Source organism: Symphalangus syndactylus, chromosome 2, assembly GCF_028878055.3.
Source record: "Symphalangus syndactylus isolate Jambi chromosome 2, NHGRI_mSymSyn1-v2.1_pri, whole genome shotgun sequence".
In the NCBI taxonomy this organism is placed as follows: domain Eukaryota; kingdom Metazoa; phylum Chordata; class Mammalia; order Primates; family Hylobatidae; genus Symphalangus; species Symphalangus syndactylus.
In genome coordinates, this window is record NC_072424.2 from 59,179,291 (window position 1) to 59,195,082 (window position 15,792).

A 15,792-nucleotide genomic window follows, 5' to 3' on the forward strand; every position below is an offset into this window, starting at 1 on the left:
CTGTGGCTCACACCTGTAATCCCAGCACTTTGGGAGGACGAGGCGGGCAGATCACCTGAGGTTAGGAGTTCAAGACCAGCCTGACCAATATGGCAAAACCCCATCTCTACTAAAAACAAAAAAGATTAGCTGAGTGTGGTGGTGCATGCCTGTAATCCCAGCTACTTGGGAGGCTGAGGTGGGAGAATAGCTTGAACCTGGGAGGCAGAGGTTGCAGTGAGCCAAGATCGCACCATTGCACTCCAGCCTGGAAGACAAAAACAAAACTCCGTCTCAAAAAAAAAAAAAAAATTACACTTTACAAAAACTCACTTTAACAGCAAATTAAAATTCTCTATCCCAACTTTTTAAAAACACCTTCAAAGTAAACCTATGAATTCTATCCTGTTATTTCCTAAAACACACACACACACATACACACCTAACAAGAAATCACTAAAGCTATCAAAGGCCAAAGAGGTGATATACTAAGATCAAGTTGTCTCTCACGTAGTCTACATTTGTGTCTGTGGGTGTGTGTGTAGGGAGGTGGTGTGAGGGGAGCAAAAACATATCAGGAGACTAATATCTCTGAAGAAAAGTTATACAAGGCAATAGTGATGGTGGTGGTGATGGGGGATTGGTCTATGTATGATAGTAAGTGAAGGCCTCACAGCGTTAACATTTGAACCAAAATCTGAAGTGAGGTAGTGATCAATGCATAAATGCTGAAGAGCAATCCAGACAAAGACCTAGAAGTACAAAGGTCTTAAAAGTGGAGCACACTTGATGCCTTCAGCCCCCATACCATCGTTTAAATTAAGCAATTTCATCAGGTATGCTTACTAAAAACAAATTCCTAATAGGCAGTAGCAGTAGAAGAACAAAACTACTACTAATAATAATGATGATAAAACAAAACTTCTTGTGCTCAAACTTCAAGACAGGCATTGTTCTACATGCTTTACATCTATAATCCTCAATCAGAGGTGAGTATGCCCATGCAGAGAACATTTGCCATGTCTAGAGACATTTTTGGTCATCACAACTGGAAAGGGCACTACTTGCATCCAGTAAACATACTATAATGCACTAGGACAAGCACCACACACACAAAAAAAATTATCCAGTCAAAAATGTCAACAGTGCCAAGTTTAAGAAATTCTGCTCTACATTTATTCATTTAATCCTCAAAACAACCTTATATTATTATCCTGATTATATAAAAATTGAAATAAAATGGAATTAGGATCAAACAGTTTAAATAATTTACCATAGTAGGTGATGGAGCTAAAAGTTGTTTGGTTTTGTTTAAGCTATCTCCTACAGGAAGAACAGAGCTAAAATCTGAACCCAGAAAATTTCATTTAAGAGTCAATGTGCTTACGACTACCCTATGTGTTTGTAAGGTTAAACTCACTGGATGTTTACTGTGCGCAAGGCATTGTGCTAAACAAATTAAATGCATCATGCCATTTAATCCTCACAACCAAACCATTAGGCAGGTACTATCATCCCCAATTTACAAGAGAGGGGCTAAAGTTTAGCAAAGTTACACCCAATATTACAAAATAAATAAGTGACAGAGCCAGGACTCAAATCCACTCTGCATTACACCAAAGTCAGTTCTTAACTACTATGATATAACAACACTGAAGATGAATCATGGGTTATATCCTTCGAGGACAGAGTCAAAAATTAGTAAGTGGTTAGGCCATGTGGTATGACACAATACTACAAAGTATCATTCTACAAAGCAATTCAACCTAGTCATCTACTCTACACCCCCACTTCAAATTCTGGTTCAGTTTCGTTAGTTAGAATCTATTGGCAAGACATCATTAAAGAAAGCAAGGATCATAACTTCTTTTCTAAATGTATCTAGTAAAAAGAAGGTATCGAGGTGTCTGCTGCACAAAGACAACTAAGACCAAAGCAGACCTAAGTCCCTAGGAAAAGGATCAGAAGATGTTGAAACTGGCAAACGCAGAATTACAGTAGCCAACAGTAACAAGAAAGAGTTAACTTCAAAGTTTACAACTATATTGGCATTATATCATAACTGACATTATAAGCATTAGGAATTTGAATAAACCACCAAAGTAGTGGACCTAGCTCATCATTAAAACTATGGCCTAGGTAGCAACAGCCCAAGCTAACGTGTAATTGGCACACACTATATGCCAGGCCCTGTGTATCGTATGCATTATCTCATTAGTTCCTCACAGCGACCCTATAAGGTAGGTGCAATTATTAGTCCTTTCTCTTTAGAGCAAACTGAGACCCAGATAATTACATAATTTGCCCAAGGTCACATACCCAATATTCCAATATTCCTACATTTGAACCCATTCAGTGTGATTCCTGGGCCTACACTTTTACACTCTATAATGCACTCTACACATTAACTTTTATGCTTTTAATGTATCATTAATGAAATCTTAAAGAAAGTTAGAAACAAAAGTGACTCATCCTTCTTCCAAAATTAAGCAGGAATATGCACTTAGCCACCCTCTACACATAAAAAAAAAAACAAAATGTAAGCCTCAATGCATATGATCATTGGAGGAAAAGCAATTTATCAGCTACAAACTTTTCCATTTATTTTCAGTCTAAAACTTTATGCTTTCATGTGCCCAGCTCACACCAGTTACAAACGAATTAAAATATTAAAGTTCAGCCTTTCTGTATAATCTACCATGCTCTTCAAAACTGTCTAATAAAGTTAGATTATGCCAACAGGTTAAAATTTCTGGAAATATCTTTTTTTTTTTTTTGAGATGGAGTCTCGCTCTGTCGCCCAGGCTGGAGTGCAGTGGCGCAATCTCGGCTCACTGCAAGTTCCGCCTCCCGGGTTCACGCCATTCTCCTGCCTCAGCCTCTCCGAGTAGCTGGGACTACAGGCGCCCGCCACCTCGCCCGGCTAATTTTGTGTATTTTTAGTAGAGACGGGGTTTCACCGTAGTCTCGATCTCCTGACCTCGTGATCCGCCCGCCTCGGCCTCCCAAAGTGCTGGGATTACAAGCGTGAGCCACCGCGCCCGGCCTTCTGGAAATATCTTAAAATTTTTACTGAACTATTTCTCTATATCCACTCTTCACTGCATAATAGTCATAAAATTTTAAAATACCATTAAAAATGGTCTAAAGCACATTATGCAGGACAATAATTGTCAAGTCCACACATACAGCAATTCCTCATAAAACTCTTGATATTTTCCCCTTTAACTCTAATACACTGATTAACATCAGATGTCCATGAATCTTGTTTCCCAGCCTATAATATCTTTACTGAGAACAGAAACAGCCTTAGGGTCTCATGTATGTTTACAATACTCTCAATATCTTTCCATGTGTAATCAAAGGGCAACAATTAAAGAATATTTTTTGACTGTGTTCTCAAAAATGCAACAGTATCATAAATGTCTAACAGTTTGCCAAGCAATTTTTATAGTTGAAAAAGTGTCTATCCTTCTGAAAAGATACTCCAGAATTCTGAGAGGGTGCTCCAAGAAGAAATAAGAGAAACAGAGCCCAAGATGTACTTTTCCAGAAAAGAAAAAAATCCAGCAGCCACTTGTCAGAAATAATTCTTGAAATGAGGATGAATAAAAACTGTTAGAAATCAGCACCCTAAGAATCCTGAACTCCTTGACACTGTGTGGTGAAATAGTTATTGGTAATACACAAACCTAAATGTTAACCAAAAAATCTCATTATCTCACTAAAAAACAGAAAAGTTATTATCTCCAGAAAAAACAAATGTAAAAAGGATTTTATGAGAAATTTAAATGGATCTTAAGAAGGCAAAATGTATCAAAAAAGCAAACATCATCCCACCATGTTAAAAGGAAGATAAACATCATTTATTTTAGTAACTGAAACACAGAATTGTATGTATAGTTTTCATTCACTAGTTTTTCCAAGTAGGCCTTATACTATGAAAAAAATCTAAGCTCTTGATTTTGCAATACTCCAAATCGTCACTTGCTGCCTCCCAACTTTTATAAGTAATACATTACATAAGTCAAAGACTATCAACCTTTCCTAGTGGATTCCAATACTCAATAAAATTTAAATTTTAATAACATGGTTTGAAATGATTAAAGACAAATTCCTTTCGATTTTTCTATCTTGAAACGTGCATATGACCAAACCAATTTTTTACCTACATTTACATAGACCACTTCTCAGAGGTGACTTTTCTGATAATGCAACATATAAGAACACCATAAGATCAACATGATAGTTATCTGAGGTCTATCCCAACAAAAGAGAATGCATAATTCAGGTGTATGCAAAAGCAGTAAAATAAACTATATTTTTCTATTCTTCAATAAATGAACCTATAAAAAATGTAAATAAGAGGCAAACTTTGGTCCCATCACTGGCTCATTTTTATCATTTTGACAAATTACCGAGTACAGCTATCTGAAAAAGCTTAAAATCTAAAGTTGTAATCTTTTTACATAAAAGTAGCCCATTTCAGGACTGATTGATTGTGTGGCTCAATCAGGAATCATCAGTCCTAAAAGTCTCTGCCACTAAACTCTGCTATCACCAGAAAATGAAGTATGTATTGTAAAATAATAATAACAGTGGTAATGACAATGATGATGATGAAGGAAAGAATCATTATGGTAATATATAGCCAGTAAACAGATGAATGAAGAGAAAAATTAGTGGGGAAAAGGTCTAAGTGATAACTAAAGTATAAAATTACTATTTAAAATAACAATAATCTTTACACAACACCTTTCTGTGCTGTGGAAGGGAGCTATAAATTCAAAAACATAAGTATGCCACAATAGAAAAGTTTCTGGTGCTTTGACTCAACATGTCGCTCTATCACAAACATACATCTTTTTCTACAAATATTTTCACAGTTCCAAACATTTCATTCAGGAATCAAAAAATGAATAATTGAGGCGTAGTTTTGTTAGGTCTTAAACAATCATTTTGACAAAGGGAAGACAAGTTCGACCCCAAAATAGTGACTAAATACAACAACGTACTGTTTAAGTACTCCCTATAGAGTTTACTGTATTGGTTTTTAAATTTAGCTTAAAATAAGATAGTAAAGTTAGTGTTTAGAGAAGGCTCAATAATCGATTATTCTTTTTAAATTAATTATCTCTACATGTAATGCAGATTAGGACTAGAATATTAAAGCAGTGTTGCCACTTAACATTAATCCATGAACATATTCTACGCGTGACTACTGGAAAGCACTAATAACCACCCCAATCTAAAGTCTCTAGGAATTGGCATTTAAAAGCCCAAAGATGGAAAAAGGTCACCTAACCCGGCAACACATCCTAAGGGAAAGGAGGGACACAGGACTCCGTGCGCGGTATCAACATTCTCTTCCTTTCTACTCTCCGCACCGCCCCCGCCCCCCGTGTCAGGTGATCAGTTATTTAGCACCATTAACACGTACGTATCGACAAGTGGTTCATTAAATTAGATGTATTATCGGAAGGCAAGAGTCTAGCCTTCTCATTTCAAACTAAGCAAAAGGAGTCGACAGTTTTGAGTCCCGGGCACAAAAGCGCGCGGTAACTGGAGGATAAATGGAACAGTAACTCTCATCTCCAAAAACCAGCAGCAGGGAGCAGCCTAGCAGCCAGGGCCAGTCCCAGTTTCCCGAAACCGAGGCCCAAAGCTCCATGCTGGGGCTCCCTGAGAGGGAAGAGGCCCTAAGGGCCGGATCCGGGGACCTGCGAGCCGGGCCTTCCAGGCAGCGCCCGCCGTGCCTCGGGCCTGCGCGCCCGCGCCTCAGCGGCGGCGGGACACCCTCGCGGCAGACGGCTGGGTACCAGTGGTCGGGAGAGAGGCCGCGGTCCCGACCCTCCGCCCGGCGACCGCGTCGCTGCGACTCCCTCCCCAGCCCGCGGTCCAAATGGTCCACAGGCGGCAGAGGCGCGGCCCAGGTAGGCCGAGGACGTTGCGCAAGAGGCCCGAGAGGCGATCTCTCGGCTGCGCGGGAGAAAAGCGCGGAGAGCCCGCCGAGGGAGGGGCGGAGAGGCCCGCGGAGGCGCTGTGCGTGTGGAAGGGGATGGGGGAGGGGAAGATTGCCCGTCTCCCTGGCCGCGGCCACAGCCGCAACTCACCCAGCTCCGCCAGACGAGCGCTACCACTGGCAGCAAGAGGAAGATGGTGGACGCTGCCGCCGCCGAAGAGGAGGAGGAGGGGGCCCGGTGGGTGCCGCGGAGAGGGGGTACGCGCAGGACGTCGGCGTCGCTGCCACAGCCTCTTTTCCTCCTGGGACCGAATGGCTGCTGCTGACGACACTATTCCTGGCTTCCGCGCCGCCCTCCTAATCCTCGTTGCAGCCGCCGCCGCCCTGAGCCCGAAGGTCGCTTGCCGCGTGGGGACCGTACGACGGCGCGAGACCCCGCAGCCATCGGCGTGCGGCGGCGGCGCGGGAGCTGGAGAGGGTCCGTGTCACGTGACCCCACTGTTTACCGTTCCGGGGGCCGCGGCCTGCGTCGCTGCCGCGCCTGCGCACTGTGGGGCCTCGAGCGCCGCGCCTCCGTGGGGCCCCGGGCTGCAGCACTTCCCGGCGTTGCCGCACCCCTCCCTGTCTTCGGAGGACGCGGCACCGCCTGCGGGCTTCTAGCTCACACCTCCGGGCCGCCGGGAGGGGCGAATCAGAGGAGCGCTTTTTCTCTACCGTAATAAGCACTAAGGCTTCACAGTTAATATAATATTGATGCGCAGCTCCCCAACCCCATATACTTTTTATTAATTGACTGTGAGTTCAAGAATGGTAGAATAGGATGGAGTAGATGAGCCCTCTGCCCAAATATCTGTGCTGTCTCGGCACAGCAGCCTTACCATTAACTACCTCTGTTACCCTCACCCTACATGGCTGGTCTACCTCAGGACTCAAATTGCTACCTCCAAGAAACATTCTTGGTATCCAGTAAGCAGTCTTCAGAATATGGTCCCAGGTTACCCTGAGGGGTCGCCAAGACCTTTCAGAAGAGCCTCCATTCCTTTGCCAGGAGCATGTGTCTAAGGCCAAATTTTCTTCCCACCCTTCAGCCAAAACAGCATATAGCAGCCGATTCAATGCAGAAACAGATAAGAGAATCCAGCCATCTTCTATTAAGCCAAACATTGAGGAAATTTGCGAAAATTTTAAATATCACCCTTTTATTAATTTGGAAAATATACTCTTCATAAATACATTATTTGTGGTAACAAATATTGTGTAGAGGTCCAGAGACAAAAAAAGTTTCAGACCCACTGGTCTGCTTCCACAGACACTTGAGCTAACCCCTATCTCAGCCATTAATAAGCACTGTGAAGTAATTGTTGCTTGTCAGTCACTCCAACCAAAAGAAGCTACTTAGGGACAGGGTTTGTGGCTTTTGTCTACAGGGACTATTACAGTATTCAGCCAGTACCTGCTGAGCACCTTACTGTGTGGTCTGCACTGTTCTAAAACCTTTACAGTACTTGTTGATTTAAGCTTTAGACCAACCGCAGCCCACATTGTAAGATTAGTGCAGGGTGGAAGAATAAGTCACAGGCATGTGGTGAAGATCTGTTCTTTCCTCTCTCTAGTCTTCTGATATTTTAAGCACTCTCAATAGCAAATGCTCTTCTACAAAGGAGGTTTGGGTTGCCCTGATTCCACTGGATTCCTAGAGTTTCACCCCATGTCTTGACTAATCAATCCCTCAAGACTTTGTTTTACAATCTTTTTGTAATGTGTTTTTGAGAAAGGAAAATAGAAATGAGTAATTTTTTTTTAATTCTCACTTGGGATGTCTGGGATGAGTTATAAAAATAAGCCTAATGGCCTAATGTTATCCTTACTCTTCTAGTGGATCTCAGTGTGACTTTTTTTTTTTTTTTTGAGACGGAGTCTCGTCGTCGCCCAGGCTGGAGTGCAGTGGCGCGATCTCGGCTCACTGCAAGCTCCGCCTCCCGGGTTCATGCCTTTCTCCTGCCTCAGCCTCCCGAGTAGCTGGGACTACAGGCTCCCGCCACCTCGCCCGGCTAATTTTGTGTATTTTTAGTAGAGATGGGGTTTCAGCGTGTTAGCCAGGATGGTCTCCATCTCCTGACCTTGTGATTCGCCCGCCTCCGCCTCCCAAAGTGCTGGGATTACAGGCGTGAGCCACCGCACCCTGCCTAGTGTGACGTTTTAAAAGGGCGTTCAGAAAGTGTAAAATTATTGTTATAAACAAAATCCAACCCCGAAGGAATTCAATGGAGTAGAACTTGATGAAGGAGACCACTAGCTGGAAAACCCTTGGAAGGGCTGAGGAAACTTACCTTCTCAGAGAAGTTTTAATAAATTTAAGAGAAAACAAAATGGAGATTAAAAGAAAATGTAAGAATCATAAGACTGTCACATTTATAAAGCAAAGATTTCTGATCCTAAAAAAGTCAACAAGCTTGCCATAGGCATGATGTTTTGATTCTGTTATTTTGAACCAGCCAAGTGCCCAGATACACATTTGTCCACTAATGGTCTTTGCTTTTTGCTTCCAGATGTAAACACGAACTGTTTATCTTATACCCAATTCATAGAAAGGTTAGTAGAAGAAAGAACCAGCATAATAAAACTGGCAACAGCTATAACTGCACACAGGACTTACTGGAAGATCAGATTGTATCAGTAACATTGAAAACTCCAAACTAACTTGGGAAAATTAAATTTGGTAGGAAAACAAGACAGAGTAATTGATAATGACAAAACTGACAGTGTATTTGTATTTAACTAAAAAATTATGAAAGAAGGAAAAGTGATAAAATTTGGATCTTGCAAAACATTGACCCAAGAAAATTGAGCCTGGCAGAGATTAAGACCATGGAAGACAGTACACAATGTAGATACAAAAGTCAATTTTGATATGAAAAATGCTTGTCATCACTGAAACATTGGTCCCTACAGTATCAGTAAACTAAATACGAAAAAAAAAATTGGCAGAATTAACCACTATGAGCAGAAAGTCAATAAAAATATTAAATTTATTTAACGAAGTTTTTTCTGGCAAACACTTTGTAGACAGATGTACTTTCGTGTTAATTGAGAATAGATTTAAATGTTTGTATGCTTAAACACAGAATCAAAACAGTGGGGTCAAAAGATCTCGAACTCGGCCGGGCGCGGTGGCTCACGCCTGTAATCCCAACACTTTGAGAGGCCAAGGCGGGTGGATCACCTGAGGTCAGGAGTTTGAGACCAGCCTGGCCAACATAGTGAAATCTCGTCTCTACTAAAAATACAAAAATTAGCCGGGCATGGTGGCAGTCCCATATAATCCTAGCTACTCTGGAGGCTGAGGCAGGAGAATGGCTTGAACCCGGGGGGTGGAGTTTGCAGTGAGCCGAGATGGCACCACTGCATTCCAGCCTGGGCGACAGAGTGACAGAGACAAAAAACAAAATAACTCAAACTCATTTTACCAAGATCATCATTGAACTTGGAGGCTTAAGTTACAACACTTTTTCTTACATCGTCGGCTTGCTGCCTTCCACACATTTCTTTTCCTAGTTTCTCCGGAAAGATGGCCCACAGCTACTCAGGCTTTCAGCAGTGAACAGTGGGTGAAAAGAAGTGCAAGCCCCACCGGGAGGTTAAAATTTCCATAGCTTACCTCTGTTGAGGGGGCGGGGCCTAGGAAGTCTGGGTCAAACAACAAAATAAAGCTTTTCCATGCATCAGGACTGCACAAGCTATAAAACACCTTTGTAAACTTCAGCAACTTTAAGGCACAGGAAAAGAGCAGAGAGAGACCTGAGGCATCAGATTTTTAACTAACTCTGTGATTAACCGTCTTTGTGACCTTATCTCTCTAAGCTCCTCTGCATTACTGTCCCTGCCAACACACTTCATTTGCTCATTTGTTTATTCATTTATTCCATTATTCACCCCACTAGGTTTCAGAAATAAATGGTATCGTTCCTGCCCTCAAAGAACTCAGAAGAGTGGCAGTAGATAATTAGGATTCAGCCTGCTGTGACAGTAGTTGGTGCAAAAGACCCATATTCGTGTTTTATCTGGCCTGGAGTGGGTATGGGGGCATTTCTGACAAAAGGGATGTCCTCAAGGTCAAAGAAGTACCAGAGAGCTTGGTGTGTTTCAGGAACTACAAATGATTCATTATCTGAATTGAACATGTTGCAGCCATGAAAATAATCAAAATTCTTTTAACAAAGAAACTATCTGTGATGTTGTCCCTCAGTGACAATATTACCTCTCTACTTGAAATCTTTTCATAGTTATCCAAAATATAAAGAATAAAATCCAGGCCGGGGGCAGTGGCTCACGCCTGTGATCCCAGCACTTTGGGAGGCTGAGGCAGGTAGATCACCTGAGGTCAAGAGTTTGAGACCAGCCTGGCCAACATGGGGAAACCTTGTCCCTACTAAAAATACAAAAATTAGCCAAGCGTGGTGGTGCGTGCCTGTAATCCCAGCTATTCGGGAGGCTGAGGCAGGAGAATTGCTTGAACCCAGGAGGTGGAGGTTGCAGTGAGCCAAGATCACACCACTGCACTCCAGCCTGGGTGACAAAGCGAGACTCCATCTGGAAAAATAAAAATAAACCCAAACTTCATAAGGTAATCAAGGCCCTTTAGGATTGGTCCTTGCCAACTCTTCAGTCTCTTCTTTTCCTGTTTCCTGCTTTTTAATTTATGATACAACAATACCTAATTACTTACTGTTTTCTACACACATCCACACAATGTCCCTCAACCTAAAGTTTTTGCTCATGCTGCTCCTTCTGACAGGAATGCCCCCTCCCAAATGACCCCAAAAGCCTCATAATTCCTCCTCTCACTTTATCTGAATTGTTCCTGCATCCTTTAAAGATGCAGTTCAATGATGTATCCATCACGCTTAATGGTGAAAAGATAGAGGCATCCCCACTCAAGCCAGGGTTACACAAGGCTGCCACTATCACCACCATTATTCAATATTTGCCAATACTAAAAGGCAAGAAAAGAAATAGTAGCTATAGAAAAGGAAAAGACACAAAAGACCATTATTTGCATATAATAAAAACTGCCTAACAGAGAATTAATGAAACAACTGCTAGCAGTAAAGAGTTGCCTTGGTACTATTTAAAAATCAGTGAAAAAAATAATGGCTTTCCCATAAACAGCAATCATCAGTAGAGTACAGTAGGGAAAATAAATTCCAACAAAAATATAAAACATTTAAGCAGCATAACAGGAAAAAAGGTGCATTTTTTATGTGTACACAAAAAGAAAAGCTATACATATAAAGAAACAACCCAGAATAGCCAAAACAATATTGAAAAAGAAGTGGAAAGGTGGAGGACACACACTTCCTGATTTCGACACTTATAATGAAGTAACAGTAATCAAGACAGTGTGGTACTGGCATAAAGATAGACATCAATGGAATAGAATTGAAAGTTTAGAAATAAAACCATGTGTCTATTTTCAAAAGACTTTTGACAAGAGTGCCAAGAATACAATGGAGAAAGAATAGTCTTTTCAACACATGGTCCTGGGAACCACTGATCAGCCACCTACAAAAGAATGGAGTGGGACCTCCACCTCAAACCACATACAAAAATTACCTCAAAATGAATCTACCAGACTTCAGTTACAACAGAGGCGAAGGGTACCTGATAAGGGATAGTGAAATAGAACTTTCATCTGATTAAAGACTGGTTTCCCAGTTGCTAGAGCAATCATTTGTACTCTGAGCACATTCAGAATCAGAATCACAAGATATGATTGAAAGCAAGTTTATGTTGCATGCTCCTAGGCCCAGAAAGTAGAGAAGCAAAAGGAAGGGTCTTTAGTTTAAAAGCACAGCAAATGTTACAGCTCTCCCTACTCCAGGCAGAAGACTAAAGGTTAAGTGTCCCCTGCAGTTTGTGGTTTCCCAAGATGCTACATCAACCAGTCCAAAGGTGGAGAAGCAACTTCAACTGGAAGCACAGTAAACTGGAGCAACAGCAGAATGCACGTACATTAGGCAAGGCTGCCTTTGGAATGAGGGTTAGGGGACCTGCTTCTTATGGGGCTAGATAGAACCATGCCTTTTCTCAAAAGGGACCATGCTAGCATTCCTGAGCTAGGTGCCCACTCATAAGCCTTTCAAATTATTTCACTAAAAGCCAATAACTTGTTTGTAATTTGTGTTTAAATTCCAACTATAACAGAAGAAACAAGTTGTAAAATCTTGTGTACAACTTAATGTCTACAGAGAGAGAAAGCCTCAAGAAAATGTAAAATTTGCTTGGAGAGTCCAGGCTCTACGAGGACATTTTTTTCAGGAAGTCCCGCCAATAGAAATACGTAGAAAACTTGGTTGATCACAAATTGGAATTCAGAAGACATATTTGAAAGATTGGAAGGGAGGGCCAGAAATGAGGATTTCCTCAAACTAAAGGAGGTGCTGGGAGTTGAAAAGGTGAAATTGTGTGATAGCAGACAACCAGAGAAGTCATATGATAAGAACATTCTAGAAGAAGAAAAGGCTAATTCCAAGATACTATAGTAGTAACACATTTGGGAGGTTCTACAAGCAGAAAGAAGGCTAGTCTGACTGGAGTATAGGGTGCAAGACAGAAAGATGAGAGATTAGCAAGAACGAGGCAAGATGTTTAGAGTCTACTGTAAATAAAATGAGAAGCTATGGGAGTATTAAAAGCAAAAAGTGACATCTGATTTTTTTGGTAACAGTTGTTATTAAGATATAATTCACATACCATATAATTTGCCCATTTAAAGTGTATCATTCAGTGATTTTTTAGTACTTTTTTAGTATATTTAGTGCATTTAGCACAGAATTGTACAACCATCACCACAGTCAATTTTAGATCATTTTCATGGTGCCAAAAAAATTCCATACCTTTTGGTCATTACCACCCATGCTTTATCCCCTCACCAGCCCCAGGCAACCACTAATATGTCATTAATTGTCTCTGGATTTGTCTATTCTGGACATTTCTTACAAATTGAATCATATAACGTGGTCTCTTGTGACTGACTTCTTTTACTTAGCTTTAATGTATTCAAGGTTCGTTCATGTTATAGCAAGCATCAGTACTTCACTTCTTTTTATTAACAATAATATTTTATTGTATGGGTATACCACAATTTTGATCCATTGACATCGATGGACATTTGGGTTGTTCCTACTTTTTGGCCTTTATGAATAATGCGACATAAACATTCATATACAAGCTTCTGTGTGGACATACACTTTCACTTCTCTTGTGGTTATACTTAGAAATGAAATTTCTGGGTCTTACGGCAGCTGTATGTCTAGCAATTTTTTTTTTTTTTTTTTTTTTTTTGAGACAGAGTGTTGCTCTGTCACCCAAGCTGGAGTGTAGTGGCTCAATCTCGGCTCACTGCAAACTCCGCCTCCTGGGTTCAAGCAATTCTCGTGCCTCAGCCCCCCAAGTAGCTGGGATTACAGGTGTGAACCACCATGCCTGGATGATTTTTGTATTTTTAGTAGAAACGGGGTTTCACCATGTTGGCCACGCTGGTCTGGCCACTTGGAACTCCTGGCATCAAGCGATCCACCTGCCTCAGCCTCCGAAAGTGCTGGGAATATAGGCGTGAGCCACCATGCCTGGCCTGTGTTTAACAGTTTTAAGAATTGCCAAACTGTCTTTCAAAGCAGCTGTACCATTTTACATTCCTAGACAGTAATCTATAAAGGTTCTAATTTCTCCACTTCGTCTCCAACACTTGTTATTATCTGACTCTTTGATTATTTATATCTCATTAGGTGTGAAGTAGTATCCCATTGTATGATTTTCAATAAACGTATTCATATTTTCTATTTTCTCTTGAGTCTAATTAGTTGTTATAGTTTCCTAGGAAATTGTTCATAATGTCTACATTTTCCTATTTAGTAGCACAAACTTTTTATTTTTATTATTCTCTTACTTTTTCAGGTCCTTTGTATTTATAGCTTTATCAACATTTTTTTCCCTCATTTTTCTAAGGTTCTGCCTTCTACAGTTTTGTTTGATTAATTTTACCAAAGGTTTGTCTATTTTATTATCATTTTAAATCATTTTCAGCTTTGTTAATCCACTCTACTACATCTTTGTTTTCTATTCTTTGAGTTGTCTTACACATTGCTCAAACTACTTTAAGGAAAATGAATTTCAGCCAAACAAGAGTGAACAATTATGGTTGAATGCCTATAAAAGCAAAAATAACAGATATTCCATTGCAGAAATCCAGGAGGCTGAGAAAAATAGTGTTGCATGGACCAGTGTTGTGATAATAGGATTGAAGGAGATTTAAACACAGCCAGACTATGTTTTGTAAGTAGAACTGACAAGGTATACTAATGGATTAGATGTGGGACTAAGGAGAAAGAAGTTAAGAAGTTCAAGATTTGGCATCTAAGTAACAGGATGAAAGATGTATTATTTGCTGGATTTGGAGAAGATTGGTGTGGGAGCATATTAGGGCGCAGGGGTACAATGATTCTGTGGTAGGCATTTCACAAATTTTATGTTGGAAATATCTGTGAGATGTCCAAGCGAGGCTTTAAAATGAATAGTTGGATATAAAAGCTTAGAATTCAGGAGTGATGGTAGGGCTGAAGTTATGAATTTTTCAAGCAGTCAGCATACACTAGATGATACTTAAAGCCACAGGACTAGATTAGATTACCTAAGGAGTAAATGTAGACAGAGGGATAAAAGGAGCTGAGATGGATCTCTGGAGCATGGCAACGTGTAGAGGTTGACAGGAGGATGTAGCAGAAATCTTATACCCAGGACCTTGCTTCAGGTGATCTCTGGAAGCTGACACAATCATGCATGTGAGGCCAGACAAGATAGTCCTTCCTGATTATACTTTATTTATTTATTTATTTATTTATAGACACAGTGTGACTCTGTCCCCCAGTCTGGAGTGCAGTGGCACGATCTTGGCTCACTGCAACCTCTACCTCCCGATAGCTGGGATTACAGGCCCATGCCACCATGCACACTGGGCTAATTTTTGTATTATTAGTAGAGACGTGGTTTTGCCATGTTGGCCAGGCTGGTCTTGAACTCTTGACCTCAGATGACCCGCCCGCCTGCCTCAGCCTCCTAAAGTGCTGCCATTACATGGATTACATGCGTGAGCCACCATGCCCAGCCAATACTTTTGATACATATTTAAAGAAAAGCTTATGATACAAAGTTTTGTGTACTGCTTCAAGAAGGTGTTTCTGATTATTTTCAGAAAAGGTCTTAAGATTGTTGTGCCCTTCACTATGCATATGCCATCAGGGAAATTCAGAAGGTGGAAATTTCTGAAAGTCAAATGACCCAGTTTCTTCAATAGATTAATGACATTAAAAAAAAAACTAGAAAGGGAAGGCGAAATATTATTGATTAAAAGAGACTTAAAAAACACATGAAACAAATACAGTATGTGGATTTTCTTTGGATTCTGGTTTGAACAAACTAGTAAACAACTGAACAAACTAATAACTGAAACATAAAGACATTTTAAAGCAATTGGAGAAAATTGAACAGACTAAATATTTAAGGCCTTTAGAAATTTTTGTTTAGTGTGATAACTGTATGGGGCTATGTTTTCTAAAAATCCCTTGTTTTTTAGAAATTCATGTGGACATTCATATAGGTGAAACTGTTATCTAGAATTTTATTTTAAAAATTCCAGAAAAAATAATTAAGATTAAAATTAATGGATGGAGGCTAGATGAAAGAAGAATGACAAAATGCTAATAATTATAAATACTAGGAGATGGGTACAAGAGGGCTTATAATACTGTTCTCACTCTGCTTTTATATATGTTTTTAAAATTTCACAATAAAAA

General features: G+C 40.6%; 1 protein-coding gene across 2 annotated transcripts in view; it reads right to left on the reverse strand.

The window, feature by feature from the left end:
- The window catches only part of PHF3 (PHD finger protein 3), an 80,891-nt gene extending 74,380 nt beyond the window's left edge, over positions 1–6,511 (reverse strand). Inside the window, exon 1 of one of the 2 annotated variants that reach the window (XM_055257370.2) lies at positions 6,093–6,511. The gene's annotated coding sequence lies outside the window, so the exon portion shown is untranslated. The remainder of the gene's footprint in view (positions 1–6,092) is intronic. The other variant, XM_055257379.2, reaches the window with a different exon arrangement.
- Between the last annotated feature and the right edge of the window lie 9,281 nt (positions 6,512–15,792).